General features: G+C 42.2%; 1 long non-coding RNA gene across 2 annotated transcripts in view; it reads left to right on the top strand.

The window, feature by feature from the left end:
• LOC131378555 (uncharacterized) overlaps window positions 1-15,635 on the top strand; it is a 37,700-nt gene extending 22,065 nt beyond the window's left edge. For both annotated transcript variants that reach the window (XR_009207848.1, XR_009207847.1), the window contains 4 exons: window positions 9,752-9,825; window positions 12,814-12,935; window positions 14,536-14,679; window positions 15,404-15,635. This is a non-coding gene — a long non-coding RNA (uncharacterized LOC131378555). The remainder of the gene's footprint in view (window positions 1-9,751; window positions 9,826-12,813; window positions 12,936-14,535; window positions 14,680-15,403) is intronic.
• Window positions 15,636-23,907: the final 8,272 nt, after the last annotated feature.

The following is a 23,907-nucleotide window of genomic DNA, read 5'->3' as shown; positions in this document are numbered from 1 at the left end:
GAGAGGCTGCGGGTGCCCCATCCCAGAAACGTTCGAGGCCCGGCTGGATGTGGCTTTCACCAACTTGATCTAGTGAAAGGCGTCCTTTGCCCATAGCGGGAGCACAGATGGTCGCTAAGCTGCCTTCCCACCCAACCATTCCGTGAGGGGGGCCAGGCGTACCCTGAGGTTCCCATGTGAAAATCGCCAAACCCCGAAGCGAGCCCGCCCCCTCCCTCCCCGCGATTGTCCCCGCGGGAGCGCCAGGCGGCGGCAGGGGGCGCTGCGGCCCCGCCGTTGCGGCGGCGGCGCGGGGGCGGCGGGCGCGTTGATCCTAATTGGAGCCGACGCGCGGCTCCTCCATAATCCTCCGACATCCCCCCGCCGACTCGTAATTCCTGGGCGGGCGCTGCCGCCGGCTCTGCGGGAGAGCTGCCGCCGCAGCCGGGCAGGTGTTGCCGCCGGGCGGGCCGCGCCGCGCCGCCCCCGGCCCGCCTCCCGCCGCGGGGGGTGCGGCCGCCATGTTGTCCCTCGGCGTGAGGGAGCGGCAGCGGCGCCCGCCGCCCCCGGGTTAATAATGGAGCGGTAAAAGCTCCTTTGTGGCGGTAATTGGCGCACGTAGCCTCGGCGCTGCCGCGTGCGAGCTCTGGCGTCATTCCCGCAGGGGCGAGGGATGCCTCGGCTCGCCGCGGTTCTCCGGAGGGCGGGATGGGGATCCCTGGGTGCCTCTGCCCGCGGTGCGCCGGAGGCCGCGCTCGTGGCACCGCCGGAGCTGCCTTAAGTAAACGCAAGGTCGGGTGTGTTCCTGTGCCGTGGTCAAGGCGGTGTTTTACTGCAGATGCTGCTTGAGGCCGGGTGATACTTGAGGGAAGAATTGGTACGACTGGGTCCGGCTCCAAGCCCATGTATGTCTGGGTCAGTAACAATACCGGCGACTTTCTGGGTTGTATTGGCAGTATTGGTATGGTTCAGGAGAAGAGGTGGGTTGTTCCACATGGCTGCTGGTCAGCAGGAAAATGTGCCGGGTGCTGTCTTTTCCCTCCCATAGTATCTACCCGGGTTCTGTCTGAGGTAGAGTTCTTTTGCTCTATGCACTCTCTGAACAAAGGGTACGCACTGATTTTGCTCCTGGGCTGTGCAGGGTCCCTGAACCTCAAGTGCTAGAGTCATTGCAACTTGTGTATGTGTCTGGGACAATGGGGCAAAGATACCAGGGTTTGCCTGCTGGCTCCAAGCCCTGCTCTCAGGCTGGCATTATTAGATCACTGCTATCTGTCTCTGTGTTCACGTAGGCACTCATTTTTTTTCTCTCCCTGTGAGCACACAAACTCATCTTATTAGGGATGGTGTGCTTCTGCAGGTTTGCCAGAAGTAGAAATATGAATTGTTCATCCTCAGCTTTAAAGGTTTGGATGCTATGGTTGCTTCCACATTCATTTTAAACAGATGTAAATCTAGAGTTAACTCTGCTGAAAGAGGAGTTGTGGCACAAAACCATTGTGCGTTTCTGTGAACAGATATAGCTGACTGTCAGAGAAATGAAAATAATGAAGTGGTGGTGAATAAGCCAGGCACCTTCCTTTCAGCTGTAATACGCGGAGTTTCTGAGGAGCAGATGTTCTTCCTCTTGCAACTGCTGGTTTCTAGCGGAACACGGCTGAGGAGGCAGTGAGATCCCCTGAGCCTGTGTAAGGCGTGAATGTATGCACAGGTTTTAATGATGTCTTAGAGGCAGAGTCCCCACAATCTGATCCTTAGATGTAGAGATAAAATATTAGATGCACTGCCAGATGTCCTATAGACATGGATTGGCTTTACAGGAACCTGCCTTTGCATGTCTCTTCGTGTGTGCAATAAGCTATTGAAGTAAGATTAATGGACATACTCTTTGGCAGTTCTGTGCTTTTGAGGCAGGTTTATATCTCTAGGTGGGTCCTGTAAACACTGGTGCCATACATTACACCCTCTGCTGATTGCTTGTGCCATAGTGTAATGTAAGGACTCTTTTCAGGCCTTTACAACAGATAGTAGTGCCGTTTCCAGGAGGACTGGGCAGCTCTTCCACTGCCTGGGCTCTTGTTGTGTGTTACTGGGGTTGATGAAGGTTTCTCCCATCCATTCACTTTAACCTGCTCCCTGATGCCAGCAAATAGCTGTGTACTGAACTGGGACAATGGATCTTTGACCTTTACATGAGCCTGGAACAGGCATGAAGAGAAACTACACTAGTCTGCTCCTCTGTTTCTGCATTTGGGCTTGAGGTAAACTTGTCATTCAAGAGTATTCCATTCTCAAATGCTTCTGCTTTTCTTCTGGTGGCCACCTAAAGAGGATTGTTTATCATACACCTTAAGGAGGTTTGCTTTACAGATTTTTTCTGACTGTTCTCTGTATTTAAATACCTTTTCTTTGCATTGACCTTGCTATATTCAACAGTGGCTTAATAAAGGCTGGGGGGCTGGACTGTATTGATTTGGGATTGACCTGGGCACTTCTGAATCTTTCCCACTACTGTCATTCTGAGCAAGTTTTGCTTCAATTTTGGTATATATCCGCTTACATATTTGCTTTCTCTAGTGACTGTTATTGTTCCTTTTTACTGGTGACAATTCTAGTATATATGTGCTGAATGCAGAAGTCTAAGGACTTACGAACATTTTTTGTTTTTTTTTCTCTTTTGTCCTCCAGAACAAATTTAATTCTAATTTTGGTGTATGTAGTAGAAGGTATCTCTTGGTATTTAGTAAAGTCAGTTTGGCTGCAGAAGCACTTGAATCCAATTTAGCTGATTTTGTGGAAGTGAAGGAGCCAGCTACCAACCCCACCAGTCCTCACAGAGCTGTAGGATAACTGAGACCCCCGAGGGGTTTCCAGGTGAGCTCTCTGCCAGCCACACAAGCAACAAGCTTCTGCAACTTGTGGAAATGTGCCTGTGGTATCTCGTGGACTTTACTGCCACCAGTGGAATCCATCTAGACCTTTCATTTCACACAGAGACTGCAGCAGGGGCTTAGAGGAGCACTAAACAAAGGGGTCACTTACTTATGGTAAGTGAGGCTGCTTGTCTGTCCTTCAAAGGATGGTATTTGGTCCTCTGTGGGGAAAAAAAATTCCATCCATCACATTTTTGATTCATCCTGATGGAACTGATGAGTTTTCTTACTTGAAAACTTGATTCTTCTTAGGCAAAACTGTGGTCACTAGATCTCTGTAGTTCATCCTCTACAGTTCTCATAGCTAGACCTCAGCAAAGTATTTTAAGTAGTAAGTTTTCTCTCAGGGAGGGCAGACTTACTTTGGTATGACATGAAATTTGGTGATGTTTCTTACCCCCAAAAAATCTCCCCCAAATCAAAGGATAAAAGGAAACTAAATAATAAAAAATAATAACTGTCAGCATTTTTTTCCTTTTCAGGTAAAAAATAAGGAGCAGAGTAAATAATAGAGAGCAGTAAATATTTACTATTTTAAAGGCAAACATTTTCTCCTCTGTTGTAATTTTTTGTGTGTGTGCTTTTTCTTTCCCTTAGCCAAACCACCCCTTTAGCTTTTATTTCAGGTAGATTCAACAGAATTTTTTTCTGCCCATGATTGTTTTTTGTTTGGCCATTGAACCAGATAATCCAATATTTGCACAGCACTCCCTGGAGCTGCATGAAGAGGTAATGTTGTCATTATGACAGGTAGACCTCAGGAGATTACGTGAAAGCACAGGGTCTCCTAGCAGAAGCTCCTTGGCCTTTAAATTTTCACTCTCAGATCCTTAGGATTTCCCTGCAGATCTCTGGACTGTGTTATTTTAGAGGGGGTCGAAGTGTTGAGGGGGTCTATGGTTTCCCAAAGGAAGAGCAATAATGGTGTTCAGCAACAGGGGATGGAGTTTCTGGACTGTTCATGAGTATTTTTCTCTTAAGGGAAAGACAAGGCTTCTAGTGCTAAATGTTGGGATTTACTCCTATGTATATTTGAAATTTATTTTCTTTTTAGTTTGTGGCTTTTTATAGTTCTGAAAATACGGTTATATATTTCTTTTCTGCCATGGGTTCTTTATTAGATCAGTGTACCTTGTTCTGTTTGTACAAAAATATTTGTTCCTAATTAGACTCACCTTCTTTTGTTTGTACCAAAACATCCTGGACTCATGAAAACTGCCTGACCTGTGAAGCTGTCCTCTTGGACAAGGATTTTGCGGATCACTCTGCACACTGAAATTCGTAATTTCTCCTGCCTGGCTTAGATGGTTGGTAGTATAAATTTTAAAAGAAAATGCCCAGTGTTACAAGCAGCTGCAGGTTTTGTGCTTGTGAAACCTATTTGCACAAATATTAAAAGCCACCCAAGTCTCCACCCAAATCTGCCACAATTGCTTAGATCTCCAAACAATTACAATCTAATTAGAGCCGGCATTCAAAGTTGCCTCCAGCATTTGAAACAAAAGTAATTTAGCTGTAATAAAAGTGTAGATTGGCAGCTCTGGGGGGTGAACTCTGCTTATCCACAAAACGTACCCAGGGTGGGAAAGAGCTACAAGAATCACCACAATGACTGAAGGGCCTGACCCCCTGCCTTGAGATGACAACCCCCAAGGGATGAACAAATGGGCAATTTTCTGCAGGTCTCTTTACTGCCTCTGCCAAGAGTGCTGCAAATTACTTACAGAAATTAGTATGTTGTCTGTGGCATGAACAATTTTCTGCTAGGAAAAACACCTGATTCATTGTCTAACAATCAAATGCCCATCATGTAGTGATGGTGTTTATGAAGTTAAGGATTATTTTGAATTTGAACCGCAGCCTTTGAGGTAAAAGGCTTTATCCTGTTACCAGTCTGCCATGTGTGAGGCACGGGGCTGTGATTGCCAATTCATTTCATAAAGGCCAACCGTTTAAAATTCTCTCAAACTAGCAGCTGCTGGAGGAATGAAAAGCAACTGGGTCTGGACAAATATTTTTTTTTTTTTTCTCTTTGTTAATTTAAAAAGAAACCCTGCAATTCTCTCCTCTGATGAATGAGACTTTCAATCAGTGTTGAGCTATCACTGCTGAATGATAGCTTGTCTGTGCTTGCTTGATGTAAGGAATTCTTCCAGTTCCAGAGGTGGAAGTCATGTTAAGGCTGAAGAGCCCCTGAGAAAATAAGCTGCTCCATGTTACCAGTCAGTAGGAGGAATCACTGGGATTTGATGTGGAGGTGAGTTCTAGATGAACCTGCTTTAGCAGGGGTGTTGCATTTCATGATCTTCAGTCGCTTTCCAACCACAACCATTCTGTGAAAAGAACTGGCTTGCCTCAGTTTCTTGTGGTGCTACTAGATTTGTTTCTTGCTGTCAGTTATAACCAAAGGCAAAGGAATGAAAACCCCTTCCCCTTCCCCCTGGTTTTTATACTCTGAAATACTAAATTATAGCATAGAAAGGATCACCAGTGACTTCTGAGAACTGACCAGTCTTAGCTTTCCTCCAGCCAAGTTAGCATACACCTTACTGCAGCAGGCAAACCTTAATTCAGTTGGCAGTAGGATTACTGCAGGTATATTTACCCTCAAGAACACTCATTTTCCATTTATAATTATCTTCTCTGCTGAGTCAGGAGGGAAATCAAAATTATCCTCTATTTTAGATTATGTTTTCCTTGGACTGACATAAAAATTCTGGGTGACACATTGTCAAAAGCATCCAATTTATGTATGATCAAAAGACTGTGGCTTTCAAGATCATCTGCTCCTCAGATGTATAAGGGACATTAGAAAAACAGTATCTTTGGTTTCTAATGTTGAAGATGGAGATATAGATAGAAGGTTGCTGTTTCTATTGCTGCTAGTATGGGATAAGACCATAATTTATGTTTTCAGATGAGGCTTTGAGTACGATGGTCTTATGTGTTCTAGTTAAAAGCCAAGTTGCCCCTTGGGGCAGGTTTCAGGAGTGTAGGAGTGTGTGCTAATAGTTCCACTGTAACTTTTTCTCTGTCCTTCTGCAATATGTATTTCTGGCAGCCACAATCCACTCCAGAGGATGAAGAAGAAGGTAGGAGGCTTTGTGGATGAATGTGAGAAAATGTATTTTTTCTGGGAGAAGCTGTTTGGGAGAAGCGGTTTGGGTTTGTTTTGTTTTTGTGGGCTTTTTTTTTTTTTTCTTTCCTGTAACATTCTTCTCATCTGCAAATTTCTGCTTCCTGTTTGAAAACTGTGTATAAGCAAGATGCTTTTATGCGTCCTTCATCACTCTGTTCCTGTTCCCCTGCAAACAGATTCAGACAGAGGATGCCCCTCATTCCAAGGAGTTTATATGCCAACAATATCCATGCCTCAGTGATCTAGAAATATTATGCTAACCCACTCAGAAGCCAAAGCGATTTAGAGCAGTTGTACCTGGAGACATGCAGTACAGGTCCTTTTCTTTCCCAGTTCTGTTCCCTCTTCCCTGTTTAAGAAAAGCAGAATTCTGTGAACAACTATGACAGCCAGCAACCTGTCTCCTCATCTGACTGCATGGAGCTATATCAGCAATTTGGCCCAGCATCTAACCTAACACCTCATGAATCTCACCAAAATACAAGATAACAATACAGATGGAGTAAGGTAACAATACAGATGGAAACATTTAAGTTAGTATATGTATGTAGAGTAATTTAGGTTGATAAATGCTGCAGAAGTCTAAAGCACTATTTTGCCTCACGCTCACATGAACTTACATTCCCTTGCATTTTGTTGTGTGAGTTAAGTTTTAGCAGATCTGTCTGGAGCACCCATCGAGGCTAAACAGTGGTGCTTCATTGTTTAATATCATCTGCTTTATTATGGGAATTCAAATAAAATTTGAGCTAAACAAAGCAGGCCTTCCTGCTATTTTTAGAATGTTATGCCGTATCCTGTGTCCATGTTTCACAGGCTGGTGTGTAATTAATGATGTGTGTCCTTCCTTCTCTCATTAATTGATACACAAGCTTTTGGGAGGTTCAAAATCACGCAGAAATGTGAAAAGTGGAAAAGGGAAGAAAAAAAAAAAAAATATGCATGCCTTGATACCACAGTTGAAGTGGGAGCTGGGGTGGGTTGCTCTAGACAAGTTCATAGCTGCACTGCCTCGCAGCATTGCTGGGATCCATGAGCTTTGAACATTGTCTGGCTCCAATGCCTCCATGATCCTGTTCAGAGAAGTTGTTTCGAATGTGTCTTTTCCTTCTGTTGCCCCTTGCCCTGGCATCTGGCAAGAGGGCAGAGGAGCCTCTCCTTCAATTTTCTCCCGAGTGATCTCCGTCTCACAGTTGTTCGCTTTCAGGTTGGAGGCAGGTGTGCAGGAGACCATAGGTTCCTTTAATCCCTATTAAGAACAGCAGATCACAGTTGCCCCTCTGGCCTTGTTCCCTATGACTATGAAACTAGCTTTAGCAGCAGAGAGATTTAATCTTTCTAGTGGAAATGTAGTGCTGGTCAAAGGTCTGCACTGCATCTTTTAGGACAGTTTCTCAGCTGTGTGAAGTTAATTGTGAGGCAGTGTCCGTTCCAAGTCACAGATTTTGGCAGAAGGCTTGTGCTTCGCACTTGCCTTTCTGCAGCTCCACTCCCTTCCCTGGGAGAGATCTCAAAGAGAAAAGCCACAAACTATGCCAGACACACAAAGAGCCCTCCAGCCCTTCTTAGAGGTTCCTTTATTTGCCTGCCTCCTCTTCCCATTACCTATCTGGTGACCAGAGGGAGGGAACGAGCAGTTCTGGGATGCGCTGCAAACTGCGTGGAGATGATAAGCAGCTCTGTTTTCCTTTGTTATCTCTAAAACCTACCTGGTGCAGTCTGTCAGCTGCTTCAGGTGCTCTCTGAGAGCACGGACGAGGATGAGCCAAGGTGTCTATGCTGCATCATACTCTAGCTATACCCTTGCCAATGCCTGCAGCAGATAGGACAGGCTGACGGGAAGCAGGCAGTCACTCCCTCAGCAGTTGCTGCCCAGTTTTGTTCCTCCATCTTCAGTTAATTTAGATCATACCTTAAGTGCGTCCACAACTACGTTTAAGCAAAAGCTGTTACCATAGTAACACTGGAGATTTTCTAAATGCAGTCTGTGATGTAAACAGCTAAAATGACTGTCACCCCAAATAGTTTGTTTCTTCTGTGTAGTTTATTGAGTATTTAAATATGTTTTGGCACACACAGGTTTACCACTTCTAAGTATAACTTGGAGGAGTAACACATCTTTTCTTATTGCTTCCATTTCAGCAGATCTGTTTCCATGTCAACAGCTCACATTGATAAAGAATTGACATTCTGACTGCATTTGGCAGTGTAGGATACAAGGTGACAATTAAAAGAAATCAATGTTTCTAATGATGCTGATGTTAAAACCATGCCAAAATACTGGGATTCCCATGCACAGTAGGTAGAGATTGCTTTTTTTAATCTGCGGACAGTGAGGCAGGTATTCTCATGGGAACCGACTTTCTTTGCAAGGTTTTTAAGCCTTCCTGCTTACAGATGCAGAAAGACTGGGAAAGAAAACTCTCTAACAGAAAAATGCACCTAGCACTCTGTGTGTATGTGCACATGTGTGTTTGCTTTGGCTCATCCAATTCTAATCTAGGTGAGGTCTAGGAATGCATAAAGCATGTAATAAAAAATAGAATGCACTTCTTGGATTAGAAACCTGTTCTGAGCCGAGTTTCTCACAAAAACTGTTGAGCAGGTGTCCCCTCTTTCCACTCCTGATTTCCTTGTAGTGAATATGTGTGTTGAAATTACTGAGGCACAAGAAGCATGGAGGCCCAGAGGGACATTTTTTAAGCGTGCAAGCCTGTTCAATGGACTGGCACTTCAAATTGTGTATTTTGGGGAGGCTTTTCTCCGTCTCTGTGAGCAGCGTGTGGATACATAGTTGTGACTGTTGAGGTGTCATCACTGTGCTTGTTCTCCCTTAGTTCATAAGGGCTGAGATTAGTGTCCCAGTGTACTAAGCACCCTGATTATACATGATATGAGAGACAGAAACATGACCTCTATTTTACAAGGACAGAGAGGGACTGAAAGAAGTTTTTCAAAGCTGCAGGTTGGGTGCTTCCAGGTGGTGCAAGCTCCCTACCTATGGTTGGGATGCCAAGAAAATCCTTTATCTGATATTGGCTCAGGGTCATACTGAAGTCTCGTGACAGACCTGGAAATCCAGCTTAGCTCTCCTGATTTATAATGTACTCACCTTCAAGGGTGAGCAAAATTTTGGGAAAATATTTCCATGGAGGTACTCAACTTGTCTGAAGGTACTCTGTCTAGTTTGAAGTAGGTTTAAAATCTGTAATTTCTGTTGCATCTGAGGACTATAAATGTTCCTTCTAATGTTAGGCATGTAAGTGATGTGTCTAGTGATCTTAGTTGCTGTGGATTCTCCTGCAAGCCAGTGAGAAGAAATAAGTTGTGTCCAAGCAACAATTCATATCACCTTCAGCATGTGTCTAGCAGTGCCTGATACTGCTTTGTGAATGTGTAAATTCACTTGCTACATCTTTAATATTATGGATTTATTTCATTTTTGTGCATTTGACAAGTGCACAAATTTACTTTGCCTAGTGAGGCTTCTATTTTTGAATGAAATTCTTAGGTGTTTTTTTAGAGAGAAGAGTATAAAAGCAGAAATACCAGTAAGAATAATGTGGTTCGTGGTACCACTGAGGTATACTAAAATATGGTGAGATTTGCTCTCGTACACAGAATCAGTCATTTGTGTAATGGACAGTGGAGATGAATATAATAATTCCCCCCCATCTACTAATGACAATTTTATTTTCAGATCGCATTCTTTGGCGGAACTCTGGGCACTTAAGAAGAATTAGTGGATTACGCCTCACAGGAGCTCATAAGAGGGTAAGCATTGTTACTATATTTTGTAAATGTGAAGGAATTGTGTTTTATTAATAAACAGAGAACTTGCAAAATCAGTCAAGTCCATGGCAAGTAAATATTCCCTATAGAAAAATCCCACTCTTTCAAATACAAGACATGTGCAATGTTTATAGTTCAGCAAACGATCCATTGCTGAATTATTTTAATTTGATTGCTCAGGAGTGAGACACTTTTAGGACATACCCTGTGAATGTCGCTGAAGTGCTGTAACATAAAAAATACATTGCAACTGAGATAGGATGTGTAGTCTCTGTTCTTTGGTCTTGACTATTGGCTGTAGCTGACAGCAGAATAGCAGCTGGTTAGATGGGGTTGCACAATAATTAGGGCTAAGAAGATCCAGCTCTCTCTTTTGAACTGCTGTTGGCCTTCCTTACTGTATTACCTCATCTCCTGGCTGAAGGGATTGGCAGTCCTTCAAGGAGGCATGCACAGTATTGTTTTCCCCCACCTTGAGTTAGAGGTATAGAAGTAGCAGGTACTGTATGTGCTGCTTCTCAGAGATTGGGCTGAGTGAGGGGTCCTTTGAGGAGGTAACCTCCAGCACCTGTAGGATTTGGTTTTGAGGGGCACTAGGGTCAGGCAGGTGTCTCTCCTGGTGCCACAGCTTTCAGTACCTGGCTCTGCCTGGGTTCTGGTGTCTCTGACTCTAGAAGATTTTATCACACACTTGTGGCTGTTCATTCTCAAGCTAAGTTTCAGTGCCTATAGCCATTGTTCCGTGGAGATGTCACTAGCCATATGGTAGTGCTCCTTTTACCCATTTTATTACCTAAATTTAATTAACAGGCAATTATAATATCTAGACAGACAAATATAATAATATACTGTCATGCTTCATCATAAATAATGTCCGTAGTAGCCAAAGCAATGTTGTTTGACTTAATATGAATGTGCTTGACATATGCCATCCAGAGTGAGATGAACATGATGCCTAAGACAAGCTCTGTAGTAACACGTGGTCCCTGTTGTTCAAAAGCTCTGGAAACCCATCCATAATCAATAACAGTAAAGTTCTAAAGAATGAAAGGGTGGTCATAGCCATTTATATATGAGTTAATGCAAACCAGAAGAAATGCATAACCAAACACAGAAAGGAACTGAAGAACAGCTAAAACTTAGTCCATGAAATTCTGTGGTAAAGACCCTGACTTTAACGAGATCGTAATGCCTAAGACACAGCTAAGAAACCTATATGCAAGACAGAAGGAATATATGAATTAATGATGTTAAACTGTGTTTGTCTGTAATTGGATACAGCATAGATGCTCTGAAAATGTTAATCTAATTCCGTCCAAATCTGAAAATAAAGTTTGTTCTTTCTGCCCAAAATTTCTTCTAATTTTGCAGAGGTGCACTTGTGGACCCCTAATTGAAAAAAAAAAACCCCTATAATTCTAATAGCTGAGCAAACTCTGTTCCAATCTAACACTAGAAAGTGGAGGAGGAAAGAAATTAGATAAAACCCCTCATGTAAGGAAAAAAAAAAAGGTGAATAATAATTTAAAAAATCAGTTTTCCTAATAAATCAAGTATATTATGCTTTCAGCTTCTGCCCTTTTAAAATAAAAGAAAGCAAGAGGTTGTCAATGGCAAAATACTTCACCGTTGAATTTTAATAGAATTGTAAACCCCATTCTTCAGCCTTTTTGAGGATGTAGTGGAAATGCAAGATGCTACTCACAGTTCTGCTTGGTTTCATTCAGTGTCAGAGTTGCCTTTTGTTGTCAGTGGGGTGCAGTTCCTGTGGAGTGAAACAGCGCATACAGCATGGACTAAAGTGCCTCAAAACAGCTGTGTGCTGCCTTAGGCAGTACCTCAGTGGTTAACAGGGATAATGAATGTGCACACTAACAACAGTGAACAGAGCCAGCTTAGGGATCAAGACCAAAGGTTATTTTTGGGTAAAAGAGAGAAGAAGGTGAAAATACACAGGTGTGCAGGAATACAACATTGTAAGCAGATTTAGGGCCTTGGCAAAAAACAAAGACTCTTCTTCCTCTGCTGTTACTTTGCAACAAAAGTTTTAACCTGAAACATAGGTAGCTGAAATATTGCTTCAAGCTGCCTTACATTTCGGTGGCTGAGGGCTGGGCAGAGCAGAAGGGAAGGGTAGTAACTAGGGCTTACTGAGAATTAGTGGGGCTTTCTGCTGGAGCACACATTCCTGAGCAGTCACTTTGCTACCTTTTAAAAAGGGTAGGGGTGTTCCTCAGTTCTTCATGCTGGTGTAGGTAGCTATGCAAGCACAGAAACCTCATACCAGAAAGAATGCTGCAGTTTCAGTAGTAATAGCGTTTTGGCCAAAAAGAGAGTAAAAGAGCGTACAGTGTCACATGCAATACCCCCATCTTCTTCTGCTGTCCTGGATGTGCCAAATCTTCCTGCTCTTTTTCTAGGCCACAGCAGAGGAGCAATATAGCAAATTGACTGCTTGCTCCATTCTTTCTCCTGTGGCTGTAAGATGATGAGCTGTTGCTACCACTGGAAGAGTGTCACTGGGTCTCTGGTGACAGAGTAAGCAGGTTCCAGTGACTGGCAAGTGCATACTGCAGCAAAAGGAATATTCCAGGGTGTCAGAAATATCTCACCTTGGTTCTGTGTCTGATTGTTGAAATGCTGAGTCAGCATCCCAATGCACTATTCTGGAAGAAAGTTACTCCATTTACTCCTCAGGTTCCTAATTGTTGGGGTCAGAGACTGCCCTATAATTGCAGCTGTCAGCTCACTGTTAAATAGAGAGATGTAAAATACCTCCTTGCACATAATTTATGAACATTTAAAACCCATCAGGGGACATATAAAACATTACTTTTTTTGTAACATTTATAAACTACTGAAGAGCGCAGAAATATTCCCCTATATTAATTATGGTAATTTAGGCAATGTCCATGGAGGGCTGGTGAGCGCAGCAGCTCTGATTCTCCCCCACAATTTGTTTATTTCTAGGCACTGAGGTTCCCCTGAGCCTCTTCCAGCTGTAAATTCTCCTGGCATGAAGCAGGGTAATGCTGGAGGGTGAATGTATTTTCAGACCATGTATACAAGAGGGAGTTGTACAAAGATTACTGGTAAGCCTGCCTAGTTAAACCAATGGAAAATGTGGCATGGACAGTCTTATTTCATCTGGTCACTTCTTTTAGATTTGGATTAGGTTTGAAATCAAGTAAACTCCCATTTAACATCTTTAAATAAAGATGTATGAAGGCATTCACATCAGTTTAACTTGAATTGTTTCAGTCAGATTTAAATGAAACTGGTGAAGCTTTCTTGTACTGAGGTGACCTCAGTAAATACAGATTTCTGTCTCTGTTCTACAGACCAAAGGAGCTGCAGCTCTTCTGGGTTTTTTCAAGGCATAATTTTAGTCACCTATGCCAGTAGCCATTGGGAATTATAAGCTGGTTGAGGGTAAATGAAGTGAGGGACATATAGTGGTCAGGAAAGGAACATGAAGAAAGGCAGCTTTACTTGTCACTCAATGAAAATGAGCGCAGCAGCTTATTTGAACTTCTTCAGGCCTAGTGCTGTGAATGGTTGGGCCTGCCACAGGCCCTCAGTGTCTTGTTTTTGTCAGACTATCCAGTGGGGCTAGCACAAGCAGACCTGGAGTAGCCCAGGTGATGCATCTGACTGGGGAAGGGTCAGCCTGCAACATGTAGAGACAGCAAATTGCCTTTAGAGCATTCACTCCTCTGCTGGGCCAATACAGAGCTCTTGGTACTTGTGTGTGGAAGCAGGAGAATGGGCAGGTACCTATTCCCATTGGGTTATTTCAGCCAGCTGATGCAAAGTAAGAAATGGCAGCTACTTTCAGTCCATGAAGCCTTGGTGGTGGGCATGTTCTCCTGCAGTAGTGTGACATTTGGAGTGTACAGTACGTTGTGCTGAATGTCATCTTGAGTTTCCCCCATGAAATAATTTGACGAATGTAGCCCAGCTGCACATGCTGAGATGTGAGAATTGTTGCTGAAAGCACATAATGTGGTGTATTCTTAATTTTAACTGATCCATCATGGATAAGTGTTAGAGAATTGCTGTGGTTTTGAAGGCTACAGATTTGTGGTTTTCTTTGTCAGAAGTGAAGCAATATGAACACTGCTTGTCACTTTCCTGTTATGCACTTGCTGTGTCACCTGTGTTTCAGTGGGTGTCCCAAAACAGTGATGGAAAAGCACTGGATCTAAAGTAGTAGGGTTCTCGAGCCAGAGGGGAGCTGATTAGATCCAGTGCCTGAAGGGGAATTCTTCTGCAGAGGTATTCTTCCCGTTACTGTGCCGCTAGGCCATATATCATCGGAGGGCTGAAATTTGTTTTTATCAATTCAGAAACAAGATCCGACATCTGTTCCTAATTACAGGTAGGGGTCTCAGAGGAGGTCTGAGTTACTGTGTATGTGGATATCAAAATGCCTAGCTCTCATTACTGGAATAGGTAAATAATTTTATTCATCATCTGTGCAGGGATATAGGAAGTGTAGCTCAGGAGATGTCAACAATTAACAGCAATCTCATCTGCATTACTGGCTATCAATATCTTCTGCTCAGTAGTTTAATATTGACTGTGTAAACCCTCTGAAAAGGGATAATTTTATTTTTTCACGTGAAGTGGACATTTACAAATATATTTCTGGCTTTGTTCAGATTGAATTTACATTGTATTTTTCTACAGAGGATATGATTTATGTTTTTTGCTGTCTGCGGGGGAATGAGGGACCAAGTGTCTTCTGTAAAATGTGTGCTACCACAGCTTGTGACTGGCTTCCATTCAGGTCAAGATGCTAACCACTGTGTAGGACTGCTTCCTGTGCCTGAAGTGAGTAATTTCTCTGGACCCAAAATTTTAGTTTTGACAGTGCTGGTATTGTTGCTTTTCACTTTGAGGGCATCTGTCTCTGTTCCATACAGCGTACAGTTTTACTTTCCAGTAAATGCAAGGATTTTGCTCTTAGTTTTTAAAAGGCCTTGCCCTCACTGTACAGTTACCCTAGTTGCTTGCAAAAAGGTCACAAGTAAGAAATGCACCAGCTTATATTGATACAATTTATTGCTATAGATTCAAGCAGACATGAGAGAAAAAATAACAAAAAAAGTGTAGCTACTTGAAAGCAAGTACATTACTGTTAATATTTTTAACTTTAGCTAGCCTACCTGAAGCACTGGTGCCTTTTACTGAAGTCATCTGCATAGACAGAGAGTGTGGACTGTTAGTTAGTATCACATACCAGATGCTGAAACACCTCCTCCGTTTAACCATGACACTATAAGGTGACTCTCCTCCCTGTAGAAACTGTAAATCAAGGGTTGTTAACTCAACCCCCTGGTGAACTTTAACTGCTGGGAAACTTTTTTTTCTGTTAGAAATTCAACTGTATTCCAGGCAGTACAAAATACCGCTGGCAGTTTTGTTCTGCCCACTGCTAATTGTAGTAGCAAAAGTGCTTTGATGATTTCTGTGTATGAGGCTGGGAAATCTCTCTGAGAAACTTAGCACATGCAGTAATGTAAAATACACTGATGCTGTTCCCTGAATTTTTCAGTTTCTTGAGGTGAACAGCAGTTACCTGCCAATGGGAACAGGAGACAATCTGATGATTTGAAATCGGTGCATTTAATTTGAATTCAGTATCAAGCACATTGCTAGAGTTATTAGTACAGCAATCAGTTCAGAAGCAACCACAGCAATTTGGGTGGTAAATAGATGGCAGCATGGATTTATTATAAGTAAGTCATACAAACTAATTTCTTTCTCTGATAGAATAAAAAGCTTAAATCCACCAGATTTTTGTATCTCCGTTTCATGGACATTTTCCTTACAGTTCCGTACAATAGTCTCATAAGAAAATTAGAAGCATGGATAAGATATAATATTTTGTAAAATATGATGGATTGTGGGTCATTTTGAGTGACAGTAAATATGCATGTCAAGGTATATCTGAAGTGCTTGTCACATTGCTACTTATATATGTATTAATAACTCCATTTTGAGAGAAGAGAGTGCTATCTCCTAAGAATCAATTCTGGCTCAAATACTAAGTTGATGTGCTGTATTTTCATTAATTGCTTTGATGGTAGGATTAAGACTTCATTGACTGTATGTGTGAATGATATTAGTCTTCTTGGGACTGGAAATGCCATGCAGAGAATAGTCATTAAAATATCCCCTTTTCTGTATGTGTTCCAGGCATATGCATTAGAATCTTGGACAGGGAATATGTGCGTAGCTGTGCCACTTTAGAATTTTGTCTATAAAGAAAAACTCCTTCTGTCCTACCTGGGATAAAGAAATTGACTTTCTATCTGCAATTACTCTAAAAAACCCCAGCCCAAAAAACCCTCACACTGAAAAACTTACATTAAAAGGGCATTGAGTTTATAAAGCAAACCACTGAGTAATTAGGAAACAATAGAATTCAAGTGGCCTGTATAATTTTATTTCAGCTTCCTAATGCATATTTATTATGAAGCATCTTTAATTCTGGGATTTCACACTATTTTTAACTCAAGATTCACCTTTGGTAGCTGTCTGCAAAGGGAAGAATTTCATCCAGACAGCTTTTGGCTTCATGCAATTTCATGTAAAATTCCTCAGAACTTCCTTGCAGGCCTGTGTACAGCCCCCCATTACTAATTATATTCTTGCAAAATGGAGATGTGCAGGCAAAGGCTTGAAGCACTTCAGAAAAATGTTTCAGAAGCACTACAAAGAAACATGTGGTTCTGAAGTGCAACAATGATTTAAGAAATTGGTGAAATTTGACTTAAAAAAAAAAAAACAACAAAACTTTAAAAATCCTTCCAAATTCAAGTTTCAGTGCAGACATTTTGCAAGGTCTTTAATTAAAGTCATAATATGATCTCTACGTACACTGAATCTTTGTGTCTGAAGGTTTGCACTGTTGCCTTAGATGCATGACAAGTAGGCATTTTCTGTTGGATGCTCTGGATAATACCATTAGATGCACAGTGATTAGGTGTTTTCATCTCATTAATATTCATTTTCATACATTTAAATGACTCTCTTATAGCATTTGTTAATTAACATACATTTACAATGGTATATTCCGCTTCCTCATTCACCCATTCTGACTAATTTAATGAGCTGACATATCAGATGACTTCTCGTACGGGATTTTGCTGTTGTATCTTTGGTGGGAACAAAGGAGTGGCTGTTTGCAAGCAGCATCAGCACAGCTATTTTTTCTTATAAGGTATCTGGGCCATAGAGAGTTTATTCCCAGTGATGGTATTGCAAAATAGAGGGCTCCTTACTGTCTATTTAATGTATTTGTATTTTTGAAAACTCCATTGCAGAAGCAAAGTTTGTGCCATAATGTATTGTTCAAATTGAAAGCAAACACAGTTTGTACCCCTGAAAGTTTGTGTTTTGTGCAGCCTGTGAGACTGTAGTGAGGGACACATCAACATTAACAGAAAAAAAACCTTTAAACATTCTTGTAAGCAGGGCTAATTTAAAAGCTAAACTAAAACATTCAGGGGAGTTGAAGGAAATCCCCATTTCCTGATAATATCTGCAAGGAGGTGAAATAGTAACTGAAATGCCGCTGTATAATTACCCCTGCTGGGGATATTCATTATGATTCTTTGGTTTCTCTGGAGTCTGGCTATTAGTAGTAAGTAAGACAGCTTGCCTGTGTATCGTAGAAATATTTCAACAGACCATGCACAGCACCTTCCACAATAAAGTCTGTGGTTTCAGCTCCTGTGTTGCTGCTGAAGGACAAAATAATAATAATAATAATAATAGCCGAACACATACAGAAAATAAACATTCTGTAGGTTTAGCAGATAAAGTTTTTGTGACAGTTCAGTTTTTCGAGTCTTATTTCACCAAAAATTAAGGTAAAAAACTCCTGTAAAACTTTTCCTACTGATACATCAAAAAGCAATCTCAGCAGTTAACAGATTATTCAAATTCAAAGGGAGAAAACACACCTGGAGGGGAATTTTCAAAAAGGCTCAATGTCAACTTAATTCTGTTCCCACTGAAGTCAATGGGAGTTAAGCCAGTACAGAGCGTTTTTCAAAATCTTAACCCTGGGATCTGCATACCCATCTAAGTTCAATGAGGTTTACTCTTTAGGAGATTCCAAGTTATTAAGGGAGAGATTTTCAGTAGCACCTGAGGGATTTAGAGGCACAGTTCAATTAGTCTTTCAGTGCAATTTGTGCTTCTAAATACCTGAGACAGGTTTGAAAATCTCACACTAAAACCCTGTCTCAGCTGTTGGTTAAAGCCTCAGTGCACATGTCTATTCTGATAAAAATAGGATTGCAGTGTGAGGCACATGCGGAATTTTGCGTGTGCTTGGATGGTACGCCAGGAGAATAGGCTGTCACATCCTCGTTAACTATAAATGAAGGGCACTGTCAAGTGAGGAGTGTCTGAACAACACTGCAAACACTGCTGCCTCCGTCCTGTGCTGGGCTCTGCTTAATACTGAAGAGTCACGTTCCGTGACCTGTGCTAAACTGAGAGGCATAGAACTCCCTGAAGATGCGAGGACGGTGAGTTAGTTTTCATTTTGAGCACAGTGGAAGGATCTGGTGCCCCACTTTTTGAATTGGCATATCGTTTAGGAGTGATGGATGCGGTTATACGTCAGTGAACATGATTTACATGGGTTTAAATGGCTCCTTTTGATGTGGTTTTTATACTGCAGCCACCCAACAAAACCTTGCCCTGCTAGTGCACTGAAGATGATCAGATTTAAGTGTCTTGACAGCCCTTGCTTTTTCTGCTAGCAAGAAGAGACATATCCCTCCTTTCCCAAATTTCATGGAAGAGAAAACACACTTCCTTTTAAATGTCTGAAAGAGAAAAGAGTAGACAATTCTGTCAGTATGTTAGAAACTGGGAGATTCAGCTGTGGCTCTTAGGAGAAAGGTTTCAGAGTTCAGTGTTCCCTCATTTAAGGGCAGCTTGGCTGGCAATGCCAAGTTAACTCCCTCACTGTTTGGAATCTCCAGGTATGAAATGCTGGTGGTTCAAAGTTTAGTCTGCCTTCTTTGCTTATAGAGTGTAGTGTATGTTTCACACAGAAATGAGCAGTATGCCTCTTTCAGAGGTCAGATTCTCCTTGAGATACATCTAAGCACTCCCAGTGATGGAAAGCAGTTGGATGGCTACTGAAGAACATTACTGCCAGAATGATATTTTGAACCATAATGGTCCTCCTCAAGACCTCTTGTGAAGGTGCCTTGCTTTACATTTTAAGTCTCCTGTGGTGTACTTGAACGGGAATTTGGGGATCAGGAAGGAAGAAATGGGAGTAAGAAGCTGATAAATAAGTTGTTTTCCTTTAAAAAGGATGGCTAAAAAAAGGATACTAAATTCAAATTAGTGTGCAGTACACCACAAAAAAATGAAGAGGAAGCCTGTAATTTATTGCAGGAGCTGTCCTAGTCACTCTGAAATTAGGCCTAACAGAAAATTCAGTCTTAGTCTTTCCTTGGGTAGGCAGATGGGTGAAAAAAAGTAAGTCTGTTTTTGTACCATCTCTTCTTCTCAGCAAGCCTTGTACTTATGTCATGGGGAGGAGCAGCAGGAACATTACAGCAGCAGACCTAGAGAAATGCCAGATGCTATTCTGTGAGCAAAAGAGGATGAAGCAGCAGGAAATGAAAGGAGCCTCATCTTGGTGAAGGCAGAGAGGTAGCAAGCTCTGCAAAGCAGGGTGAAATAGCTCCCCACTCTCTAAAAGGAAGGATTCTGGGAGTTGAAGTAGTGGTAATTCACACAACCCGTGCCAGCCTATTCAAGAGACTACTGTGTAATTCAATATAGAGTGAAGAATTACCATCTTTATTCAGTATTGAACCTAACCAAGTCCACAGCCAAACCGTTTAAAGGGAAAGCATTTGCACTTGTACTGGAAATAACAGTTAATGAATGGCTCTAGAAGCTTCAGATTGCATTAAGAGTTGAGATTTACTGTCTGAGTAGGATATTCTTGTGATAGTACTTTTGTTTAAAAACAGATTCCTCTTTGGAGCTGCTTGATAAAGGAAAATATGACCAACAATGTTATGGAGCTCACTTTTGAGGGAGAATAACTCTGCAGAGAGCTGAGTGCACTAATGTAGGAAAGCTCTGAGTGTCAGGAGGATGGAAGAAGATTTGTAATAGGCAGTTCCTAAAATGAATAAGGCAAGGCAGCGTGTGGCTGGCTTATCTTCAGAAAAAAAAAAAAAAAAAATGGTTGCATTATGGGGAGGCTAATGTCATGGAACCTAGGATAGGTCAGGAGGCAACTGAATCAGAGATGAGAAAAGTGAATCGTAGAATGGTCTGGGTTGGAAGGGATGTTTGAAGGCCATATAGATCAACCTTCCCATAATAAGCAGGTGCATCTTCAACTATATCAAGTTGCTCAGAGCCCTGTATAACTTGATCTTGAATGTTTCCATAGATGGGCGATCTACAGCTTCTCTGAGCAACCTGTTCCAGTGTTTCACCACCCTGACAGTAAAAAAAACTTCCAATATATCTAGTCTGAATCTATCTTTTTTTTTGTTTTAAACCCATTCTCCTTGGTCCTATCACTACAGGCTCTATTAAAAAGTCTGTCCCCATCTTTCTTGTAAGACCCTTTCATGCACTGTGAGATATAAGGTCTTACCAGAGCCTTTTCTTTTCCAAGCTGAACAACCCCAAATCTCTCAGCATGTATTCATAGGGGAGGTGCTCCAGCCCTCTGATCATTTTGATGACCCTACTCCAGACTCACAACATCAGGGATGTATCTTTCCTGTACTCAGCTGGATGCAACACTTCATCTGGGGTCTCACGAGAGAGAGTAAATGGGGAGAATCAGCCCTCTTGACCTGGTAGCCATTCTCCTTTTCGTGCAGCCCAGGATATGGTTGCCTTCCTGGGCTGCCAGCACTCATTCCCATGTCGAGATTATCATCAGCCAGCACTCTCAAGTCTTTCTCCTCACAGTTGCGCTCAATCCATTCCCTGCCCAGTCTATATTTGTTTTTGGCATCACTCAAAGCCACATGCAGGATCTTACGCTAGGCTTTGTTAAATTGTATGAGATTCCTATGGGCCCTTTTCTCAAGCTTGTCCAGGTCCCTCTGGATGCTATCTCATCCCTTGGGTGTTTCAGCTGCACCACATAGCTTGGTGTCCCATGCAAATTTGCTGAAGTTGCACTCAGTCCCTTTTTCTGTGTCATTGGTGAGGATATTAAACAGTACTGGTCCCAGTACAGAACCCCTGAGGGACACAGCTTTTCACCATTCTCCATCTGGACACCAAGTTGTTTACTGCAACTCTTTGAGTGTGACCCTTCAGCTAATTCCTTATCCATGGAATAGTCCATCCATCAAATCTGTATCTCTCCAATTTAGAGAGGAGGATATTGTGAGGGACTGTCAAAGGCCTTGCAGAGTTCCAGATGGATGACAGCTGTAGCTTTTGCCTTATCCACTGAATGCATGAGCTGTTGGAGTAGTCACAGGAAAATGTAGCATGAAGAGAAGATGTAAAGAAGTGAGGAGAAGACAAAAGTACCCCCTCAACCCAGATAAAAGACTGAAGATCTCTGGATAACTTTTCTGATTTGGGCTGCAAAAGTGTCTGATGCACAGAGACTCCTATGTTGTGGTCAGTCTCTGAACAGGCACTTAATGCAGTCTTATTTTAGCTTCAATTTTGTGAAAAACTGCAGCTCCTGGTAATCAAACACTAGAACGCTTTTGATTCTGCATGGTTTGCCTGGCCTGGAGGCTAGACCCAGAGTGATGGGTAATGGGAGCTTTGACAGGAGTGCTGCACAGATTGGTGATTTGGAGAGTATCATTTTCTTCACTCATGGTCTAATCTTGGAGGAAGTGAGTCACTGGTATCTTTTTTTCATTTGCTTGGGAATTGTGCTGGTAGCAAGAACACATTATGAAAGAGTCAAATTTGCTATTCTTCCTTCCTATACATGCTCTTGTGCTAGCTTATCCCACTTTATGCAGAAGAAACCACTCATCTTGAAATGGGGTCCATAAACAAGTGTCTCTAATAGGGACAGGAGAGCTATTTAATTAATGGCTTCTGTTCATCCCTGCCACCCAGCCTAGCCTACTCCTGCCTTTACCTGGCACAAGGGGAACAGGTGATAGGGCAGTAGTGCTACAGTATTCCCTTCCAGGCAGAGCGTGAGCCCTGTTCAGCTTCATGGGGAAATAGTGACCCTGCAGCAGCAAACCCTCTGTGAGATGTTAATCCTGCTGTAAGGATGATAGGGGTGCAAAGCTGTCTTAATGTCAGCATTAGCAGAATGGACAGGTGAGATGTAGAAATAGCTGAGGGAAGAATTTTGGGAGATTCCTTGGGGCCATCCATAAGACTGTGCAAACCCTCATCCTCTAAAGATGCTTCTCTTCCCTGACCCCCAGATGAGCTGTTCTCATGATGCTGAGGTTGAAGGCTGGGACAGAGTGCATATCCCCAAGGTAAAGTGGAAATAGAAACATATACCACAGTTTGTGCTGTGCTCCTTCGTGACGTAATCAAGTACTGTAAGTTTTACACGCCAGTGCACAGATTACTGGCATTTACTAGGAAGAATGAGGAGCAGGCTAGCAACTGCTTGGAGGCACATGGAATATACAGGCAATTGCTCTGGAGCATGGGGAACACACAAGCAATTCAATTCCCAACTGGTTTCTAGGCAGGAGCTACCAATTAAAATTAAAAGAATAAAAGACTGCAAGCTTGGGACTGATGATACACTCTGGAGAGAGGAGTTGCCAGCAGCTTGTGCTACAAAGATGCCTCTCTTTCAATGGATTTCAAATGGTGAAAGAAACTCAGGTAACAGATCATTCTTTTCTTCTGGCTTCCCTGATTTTCATGTACTCAGTCGTACTCAGCCAAAATTCCTACAAAGACAGACAGGGCTGCTCCCTATGAATTCCAAACAGTGAGCCAGCCATTTGAGAGTGGATACAGTGAACATGCCAGCAGTCAGCTGTACTTAGGAAGTGAGATTTTAAAACCAGGCATCAGGTACCTGAGCAGAGAATGTTGAATGATGAGGCTCAGATAATCCACTAATGAGAACGTGCTATTTATACATACATACATACATACATACATATATATATAAATTATTTAGGAATAAAAAATAATTATCTGTCTGACATGTCTTTCACATTAATTGTTCATGTCTCTGAAGCAAACCTCCCCTTCTGATGAAGAAAACTGAAGCCTGGCTAGGTAAGGTTATTAGACATATGTGGGATCTGTAAAACTGGGATTTATAGTGTGTCCATCACAATGCTCTCTGAGGATCATGTGGAATTTTGGTGTAATTTCCAAACTGCATCTGCCATGGAGCAGATGAAATTGTAAATCATAATCTGTCATTGGTTATGAAGTCAAAACATGCTTTCCTTGCTTCTCTTAGAAATCATGTGAATGTTGATTAACTAGTTAGGTAGGGGCTGCTGGATAGGAGAATTTTCACAAAAAGCAGTGAGTTTACTCAATTTTTAAAATGCTTTGTATGAAAGAGGGTAAAACAAAGACTTAGTGCTTCAGGATATGGAAGTCCTAATGGTGGTGCAAGGCAAGAATTGGGCTTTTACCTGAACTCCCTGCCAGCCAGAGAAAAAGCTGTGCCGGCCAGCCACTGGTGGCATTAATCCAGTCAAAATGTCTGGAGGAAGTGTATGTATTGTTTTAAGATGCATTTTGTCACAGGTGGCCTTTGCTTGGGAATCAGAGTAAGAAAGTGAAAACCTTTCCAACACTTTACCTGTGTTGGGTAACTTAGGAATGACCAGACTCCACACCACAGTACTTCAAAGTCATTGTGGTTCCTCATGTCAACACAATTCTGTTACAGTAGGGTTTGCTTTGTGAAGGATGAACTGTGTGGCTTTTGGATTTCTCTTTCGGAGAGCTTAATGCAGAAACTGATCCACCAGCAGGTGCAGGATGGAATCATTAATTATTGCTTAGCTTAACAAACTGCATCTTAAATTATGATATCGATTACAATGCTGAATAAAAAGGCTG

Source organism: Hirundo rustica, chromosome 5 (assembly GCF_015227805.2).
Source record: "Hirundo rustica isolate bHirRus1 chromosome 5, bHirRus1.pri.v3, whole genome shotgun sequence".
Taxonomy (NCBI): Eukaryota; Metazoa; Chordata; class Aves; order Passeriformes; family Hirundinidae; genus Hirundo; species Hirundo rustica.
This window is presented reverse-complemented; position numbering and strand designations above follow the sequence as displayed.